Source organism: Symphalangus syndactylus, chromosome 9, assembly GCF_028878055.3.
Source record: "Symphalangus syndactylus isolate Jambi chromosome 9, NHGRI_mSymSyn1-v2.1_pri, whole genome shotgun sequence".
NCBI lineage: Eukaryota > Metazoa > Chordata > Mammalia > Primates > Hylobatidae > Symphalangus > Symphalangus syndactylus.
The window spans coordinates 55149005-55156663 of NC_072431.2; the positions used below are offsets into that span (position 1 = coordinate 55149005).

Below are 7659 nucleotides of genomic sequence, written 5' to 3' on the forward strand. Positions count from 1 at the left end.
GTGGGCAGAGATGGCACCACTGCACATTAGCCTGGGCCATAGAGCCAGACTCCGTCTCAAAAAAAAAAAAAAAAAAAAAAGGCTCTATCAATGGGCTGGGGTGGGCGGGGCAGAGAGGAGCTGACGGGACATACTACATTTAAAACGCCACTGTTTCTGAGGGACGCGGATATGCTCTGGTCCCCCACCTACATCCCATTCAGTAAACAAAGGTGGTATATATTAGTGTGCCTAACTATTACCCACCAAAACATACAGCGGCACAAACCCATTTTTATAAGACCCTGTGCCTGACTATTGCAGGAAGCTGGAGGACAAACAACAGCTGGAGAATAGAGGAGTTGATGTTTAGCTCCTAACCTCTAAAACAATGCCAACCCAGCCCCTCCCAGGAGTAACAGCTTGAAAACAATACATGGCATTTAGATAGTTTTTAGCATTCCTGGCAATTCCGTTATTAATTCATGGGTCTTCCTCATAAGGGAAGAAACCCCATTTTTGAGGTGAGGCACAGGCCCACCAGGGCAAAATGACCTGGCCAAGCTGGAGCCAGGTGTGTGTGAGGGCCACTGTGAGGCCCTCTGCTCTGCTCACTCTCTACGTCACAGTGCTTCTTCTGTAGGTGAACGTGTGGGTTTTCAGCCAGGGCGCTTCTTACTGAAGGGCCCAAGGGCCCCGGAGAACATATCTGAAGCGTCTTTTGAAAAGACTGTGTAGCACTTTGGAAGGCCGAGGCGGAGGGATCACCTGAGGTCAGGAGTTCGAGACCAGTCTGGCCAACATGGAGAAACCCCGTCTCTACTAAAAATACAAAAATTAGCCGGACGTGGTGGCAAACGCCTGTAATCCCAGCTGAGGCAATCCCTGTGAGGCTGAGGCAATCCCTGTGAGGCTGAGGCAGCAGAACCGCTTGAACCCGGGAGGCAGAGCTTGCAATGAGCAGAGATCGCGCCACTGCACTCCAGCCTGGGCAACAGAGCGAGACTCCGTTTCAAAAAAAAGGAAAAAGAAAAAGAAAAAAGAATGTTCTCTTTGCACGATCAAAGTACCTAGGACAACTGCTACCCAGGCCCTTAGGGATTCACAGAGCCCTGGCGGATTTGTCAGAAATTTCTGTAACCCGCACGCCGCGCACGCTCCAGGGTTGGTTGCAAGTGGCCTAGAGTCTTGGATCCCCGTCCCGTTCCACCGGGAGCAGGGCCACCTCGACGCGAGGACAGCGGCCTCGCTCCCTGCCCAGCGCCCGGACACCCGAGCCGGGCCAGCCCCCAGCGCCCCGCAGAAGGGTTTGACGCACTTGCGGCGCCCTCAGGAATGCCGGGTGACAGTCGCCAACTTTCGCGGAACAACACGCGCTCCAGATGTGAGGAGAGAGGAGTGAAAACGCCGTCCGCCTGGGCTGGAGTTCACAGGCACTGGCCGCCTCCCGCCGCTCCTCCAGGCCGCGCTCGGGTGCACGGACACCGCCTCCGCGGCTGCCTCGGGCCCGGGGGAGGGAAGCGCGGTCTCCCGGGCTGTCGCCCTCGCGCAGCAGACCCGAGGGGCCGGCCCGCGAAACTTCGCGAAGTGGCGGGAGGGGGCCGCCCGGCCGCTCAGCGCCTTTGTCGCTCCCGCCTCGCCACCACACCGGGCTCGAGACGCCCAGCCCAACCCCTTGGCCCGATCCCGCCCGGGCCTCGGCCCGCGCCCCTCAGCTCGGCGGCCCTCACGGCCCGCGCCCCCGCCCCCCTCGGAGCTCCACAGAGGCGCCCCTCAGAGAGGCCGCCTCGTCTCACAGACCCGCCCAGGAGCTCGAGCGCACCCTGCAGCCGACACTCACTCGCCACTCAACTCGCCGGCTAGCCAGGCAGGTTCGGCGGCCTTCGCTACCTCGCCGCTTACTCCTCAGAAGCCGCAGCTGCGAGCTCCGTGGCAGCCGCTGCACTCCTTCCGGCCCGGCCGCGGCGTCACCTCGCGCCTGCGCACAGCGCCCCCTCCCGACTACGGACAGGAAGAACCATAGAGGCACTCCGGGTGCTGCGGAGGAGGGACCAGGGGGCTCACCATAGAGAGGGCCGCCTAGCCGCGCCTGCATCTGGGCTCTCCGGCTGCGGAGACTTGACTCCCCCACGGGGCGGGAGGATGAAAGGAACGGAGACCCCCATATCCCACCCCACAAGGAGCCACCATCTCCCCAGAGCTGAAAAGGGTATGGGGCAGATGGTTGTGGATGTTTACTGGATATCTACTTATTTGCCCTAATTCCTTTGGCAAGTCATTCATTCATTCTGCAAATATATTCTGTGGATTTCCTGTGGGCCACGCACTGTTCTAGGAATTGGGGAAATTAAGAGTAAAGTGGGCCAGGCGCAGTGGCTCACGCCTGTAATCCCAGCACTTTGGGAGGCAGAGGTGGGCGGATCACGAGGTCAGGAGATCGAGACCATCCTGGCTAACACAGTGAAACCCCATCTCTACTAAAAATACAAAAAATTAGCCGGGCGTGGTGGCGGGCGCCTGTAATCCCGGCACTTTGGGAGGCCAAGGCGGGTGGATCACTTGAGATCAGACGTTGGAGACTGGTCTGGCCAACATGGTGAAAGCCCGTCTCTACCAAAAATAAAAAAATTAGCCAGGCATGGTGGCAGATGCCTGTAATCTCAGCTACTCGGGAAGTTGAGGCAGGAAAATCGCTTGAACCTGGGAGGCGGAGGTTATAGTGAGCCAAGATGGCGCCACTGCATTCCAGCCTGGGCAACAGAGCAACACTCCATCTCAAAAAAAAAAAAAAAGTAAAATGTGTTCCTGGCCTCAGGAAGTTTAGGTTTTAGTGAGCAAGTGAATAACTGACTAAAATACTGCTCCTGCTGGGCACAGTGGCTCATGTCCACAATCCCCACGCTTTGGGAGGCCAAGGCAGGAGGATCGCTTGAGGCCAGGAGTTCAAGACCAGCTTTGGCAACATAGCAAGACCCCAACTCTTAAAATAATTGCTGGCCTGGCGCGGTGGCTCACGCCTGTAATCCCAGCACTTTGGGAGGCTGAGGGAGGCAGATCACTTGAGGTCAGGAGTTCGAGACCAGCCTGGCCACTATGGTGAAACCCCCGTCTCTACTAAAAATACAAAAATTAGCTGGGCATGGTGGTGCATGCCTGTAATCCCAGCATCTTGGGAGGCTGAGGCACAAGAATTGCTTGAACCCAGGAAGGGGAGGTTGCAGTGAGCCAAGATCATGTCACTGCACTCCAGCCTGGGTGACAGAGTGAGACTGTGTCTCAAAAAAAAGAAAAAAAAATTGCCAAGTACACCTTCAAGTAGAGATGTCAAGTCAGTAATTAGATAAATGAGTCTGGGCTGGGCACAGTGGCTTATACCTGGAATCCCAACACTTTGGGAAATGGAGGTGGGAGGATGGCTTGAAGCCAGGAGTTTGAGACCATCCTGGGCAATAGAGTGAGACCCCATCTTTACAAAAATAAAAATTAGCTGGGCATGGTGGTGGGCACCTATAGTCCCAGCTACTCAGGAGGCTGAGGCGGTAGGATTTTTTCTTTGTTTTTTTTGTTTTGTTTTGTTTTTTTGGACAGAGTCTCGCTCTGTCAGCCAGGCTGGAGTGCAGTGGCACGATCTTGGCTCACTGCAACCTCTACCTCCTGGGCTCAAGCGATTCTCCTGCCTCAGCCTCCTGAGTAGCTGGGATTACAAGCATGTGCCACCATGCCTGGCTAATTTTTGTATTTTCAGTAGAGACAGGGTTTCACCACGTTGGCCAGGCTGGTCTCGAACTCCTGACCTCAGGTAATCCGCCCATCTCGGCCTCCCAAAGTGCTGGGATTACAGGAGTGAGCCACCGCACCTGGCCAGAGGATTGCTTGATCCCAGGAGTCCGAGGCTGCTGTGAGCTATGATCGCACTGCTGCACTGCAGCCTGGATAACAGAACAACAGCCTGTCTCAAAAGAAGCAAACAAAAACAACAGGGAAATGAGAGGAACAATAGTCTTGATGCGGCAATGACTGTTCCTTCTCTAAGACAGTAGAGTGTGGCTTATGGGGGCTTTCATGGGACAGAAAAAGACCACTACTCACAGTGCTTTGGGGAGGCAATGTCCTGAGGGAATAGTCATGTTTCAGTGAAGTAGAAATTGAAGGGCTGCTTACAGAACAGGACGAGGATCTAGGGATCTTACAGATGTCAGGCCCTGAGTTAGAGTGTGCAGTGCATGGGAGACGTTAGAGGGTGAACAGGAGAGAGAGCTTAAGATAGAAACTTATCTGGGGATGAGATCCTGGAATCACCTGGAAAGTAAAACAAGAGCATTGGCCTTGATGAGCTTATCCTCCGTGCTGGTCCTCTTGGGGGAGGTGGATAATTGCTGTCAGTTACAGCCTCCTTCTTAGGACGGTCCTCATAAGCCCTTTGAGATGTTGGAAGAAAGCAGTATTGGAAGGAGAGCTTGGTGTTCTTAGCAGGAGTGCAGGTTCTTTCCGGACCGCTGAGCCCCTCTGTGGTTGGTGTCACATCCAAGGCAGGTACGATCGAGTAACCTCTCTGAGTCTGGCTTTTTTTTTTTTTTTTTTTTGAGACGAAGTCTTGCTCTGCCACCCAGTCTGGAGTGCGGTGGCGCGATCTTCGTTCACTGCAAGCTCCACCTCCCGGGTTCACGCCATTCTTCTGCCTCAGCCTCCCGAGTAGCTGGAACTACAGGCGCCCGCCACCAAGGGCTAATTTTTTTTTGTATTTTTAGTAGAGACGGGGTTTCGCCGTGTTAGCCAGGATGGTCTCGATTTCCTGACCTCGTGATCCGCCCGCCTTGGCCTCCCAAAGTGCTGGAATTACAGGCGTGAGCCACCGCGCCCGGCCTGAGTCTGGAATTTTTTATTTGTTCAGGCTCTTTGGAGACTCTGACTCAGACATGACGGCAATGAGAATTTTTATCTTTATTTATTTTTGAGACAGGGTCTCCTTCCATTGCCCAGGCTGGAGTGCAGTGGCATGATCTTGACTCACTGCAACCTCTGCCTCCCAGGTTCAAGCGATTCTCCTGGCTCAGTCTCCTGAGTAGATGGGACTACAGGCACCCACCACCACACCTGGCTAATTTTTAAAATATTTTTTGTAGAGACGGGGTTTCACCATGTTGGCCATGCTGGTCTCAAACTCCTCACCTCAGGTGATCTGCCTGCCTCAGCCCAAAGTGCTGGGATTACAGGTGTAAGCCACCATGCCAGGCCTTTATTTTGAAGTTTAATTTAAAAAAGCATTAATAGATAGCCAGGTGTGGTGACATACGCCTCTAGTCCCAGCTACATAGGAGGCTGAGGCAGGAGAATCACTTTAACCCAGGAGGCAGAGGTTGCAGTGAGCCGAGATTGCGCCACTGCACCCCAGCCTGGGTAACACAGCAAGACTTTGCCTCAAAAAAAAAAAAAAAAAAAAAAAGAATTTATAGAAACAGAGTCTCGCTTTGTTGCCCAGGCTGGTCTTGGACTCCTGGCTCCAAATGATCCTTCCGTCTTGAGGGTGGGATGGCAGATGTGAACTGCCATGTCTGGCTGGGAATTTTTTATTTGTAAAATGGGAATTTTAAGATATTATCTATTGCCCCGTGTTCTTGCAAGGATGAAATGGGATCATGTGTGAATTGAGAAGCTCTCATAGGAGTTATTTGTTTATATGTTGTTCTTGTCTTAAGCATTTTCAGAGTCATAAAGACAATTATCCTATCTCTGCATTTCTCCCAGTGAGGGCGAGAGGAAGCTACTCCCTCCTTCTAGGTTGTCTGGAATCATTCTGGTTATTTTTGAAGCCTCTGGCCTTTTTTTTTTTTTTGAGATGGAGTTTCACTCTTGTCACCCATGCTGGAGTGCAATGGCATGATCTTGGCTCACTGCAACCTCTGCCTCCCGGATTCAAGTGATTCTCGAGTCTCAGCCTCCAAAGTAGCTGAGATTACAGGTGCCCGCCACCACATCCGCCTAATTTTTGTATTTTCAGTAGAGGCACGGTTTCACCATGTTGGCCAAGCTAGTCCTGAACTCCTGACCTCAGGTGATCTGCCTGCTTCGGCCTCCCAAAGTGTTGGCATTACAGGCGTGAGCCACTGTGCCTGGCCTGGCCCTGTTTTTTTTTTGGTGGGGGGTGGGGTGGGGTTGGGGTCTCACTCTGTCACCGAGGCTAGAGTGCAGTGACTCAGTCAATCATAGTTCACTGCAGCCTTGACCTCCCAGGCTCAAGTGACCCTCCCACCCCAGCCTCCTGAGTAGCTGGGACTAAAGGTGTGTGCCACCATGCCCGGCTAATTTTTTAATTTTTTGTATAGATGGGGTCTTGCTGTGTTTCTCAGGCTGGTCTCAAACTCCTGGCCTCAAGTGATCCTCCTGCCTCAGCCTCCCAAAGTGCTGAGATTATAGCCTTAAGCCACCTCACCTGGCCTGTTTTTGTTTGTTTGTTTGTTTGTTTGAGATGGAGTTTCGCTCTTGTTTCCCATGCTGGAGTGCAATGGTGTGATCTTGGCTCACTGCAACCTCTGCCTCCCAGGTTCAAGCGATTCTCCTGCCTCAGCCTCCCGAGTAGCTGGGATTACAGGCATGCGCCACCACTCCCGGCTAATTTTGTATTTTTAGTGGAGACGGTTTCTCAATGTTAGTCAGGCTCATCTCGAACTCCTGACCTCAGGTGATCCGCCCGCCTTGGCCTCCCAAAGCGCTGGGATTACAGGCATGAGCCACTGCGCCCGGCGTGTTTTCTTTGTCTTAACGTTAACTAGCACCAAGAATCAGAAAGGGCAAGATAGCTACCTGCAGACTAAACTATTGTCAACAAGTGATGTTTTGCTGTTTTCCTGGGAAGAAGCATGGAAGTTCCATCTATGAAAATCCGTATCATCCGTGCTGGCTGTAATTCCATGCAGTTACGGCCAAAGGCGTGCAACATGCACTCACCCCGTGAGCCTGCCAGAGAGCCGAGGCTGTAACTCCCCCGCCCCGTGAGTCATCAGGGCACGGCTTCATTGCATTTTCTGGTTACAGTTAGTTTAATGTGCATCTGACCTGTGACATCATTGACAGTAGTGGAGGACCGCCATTATTCACAATTTGCTCATCATCATTTTGTTCCCAAGAACTGTCATCAGCCGTATCTACATGAAGGTATGCTGGTGTTGTCATAGAGGACATTATTTCCGAACTCAGTCTGCTTTCAGAAGCAGTAATTTCCTGCCACTTTGGCCCATTACTTGTGAAAAAAAAATCAATGGTATTGAGGTGTAATTTATACGTGGTACAAGGCACCCCGTTTAAGTGTACCTTTCTATCAGTTTTGACAAATTTATACACCCTCGTAACCCCCCACAATCAAGGTAGAGATCATTTCCATTACCCCAAACTATTCCGTCCTGTTCCTTCCAGTCCATCCATAAACCTCATCCCTGGCGCTAGGCAACCACCTGCTTTTGGGCACCTGCTTTTTATCATTTATTTATTTATTTATTTATTTATTTATTTATTTATTTATTTATTTATTTTGAGATGGAGTCTTGCTCTGTCACCCAGGCTGGAATGCACTGGTGCGATCTTGGCTCACCGCAACCTCCACCTCCCGGGTTCAAGCAATTCTTCTGCCTCAGCCTCCTGAGTAGCTGGGATTATAGGCACCCCCCCACCACACCCACTTGATCT

The 7659-nt window shown here is 52.2% G+C and overlaps 1 protein-coding gene across 9 annotated transcripts in view; it reads right to left on the reverse strand.

The window, feature by feature from the left end:
* Nucleotides 1–1958, reverse strand: part of LOC129489529 (E3 ubiquitin-protein ligase RNF216) — a 166081-nt gene extending 164123 nt beyond the window's left edge. For 3 of the 9 annotated variants that reach the window (XM_055292245.1, XM_055292243.1, XM_063646064.1), the window contains exon 1: nt 1820–1958. The gene's annotated coding sequence lies outside the window, so the exon portion shown is untranslated. The remainder of the gene's footprint in view (nt 1–1819) is intronic. The other 6 variants (XM_063646060.1, XM_063646055.1, XM_063646063.1 and 3 more) reach the window with 6 other exon arrangements.
* Between the last annotated feature and the right edge of the window lie 5701 nt (nt 1959–7659).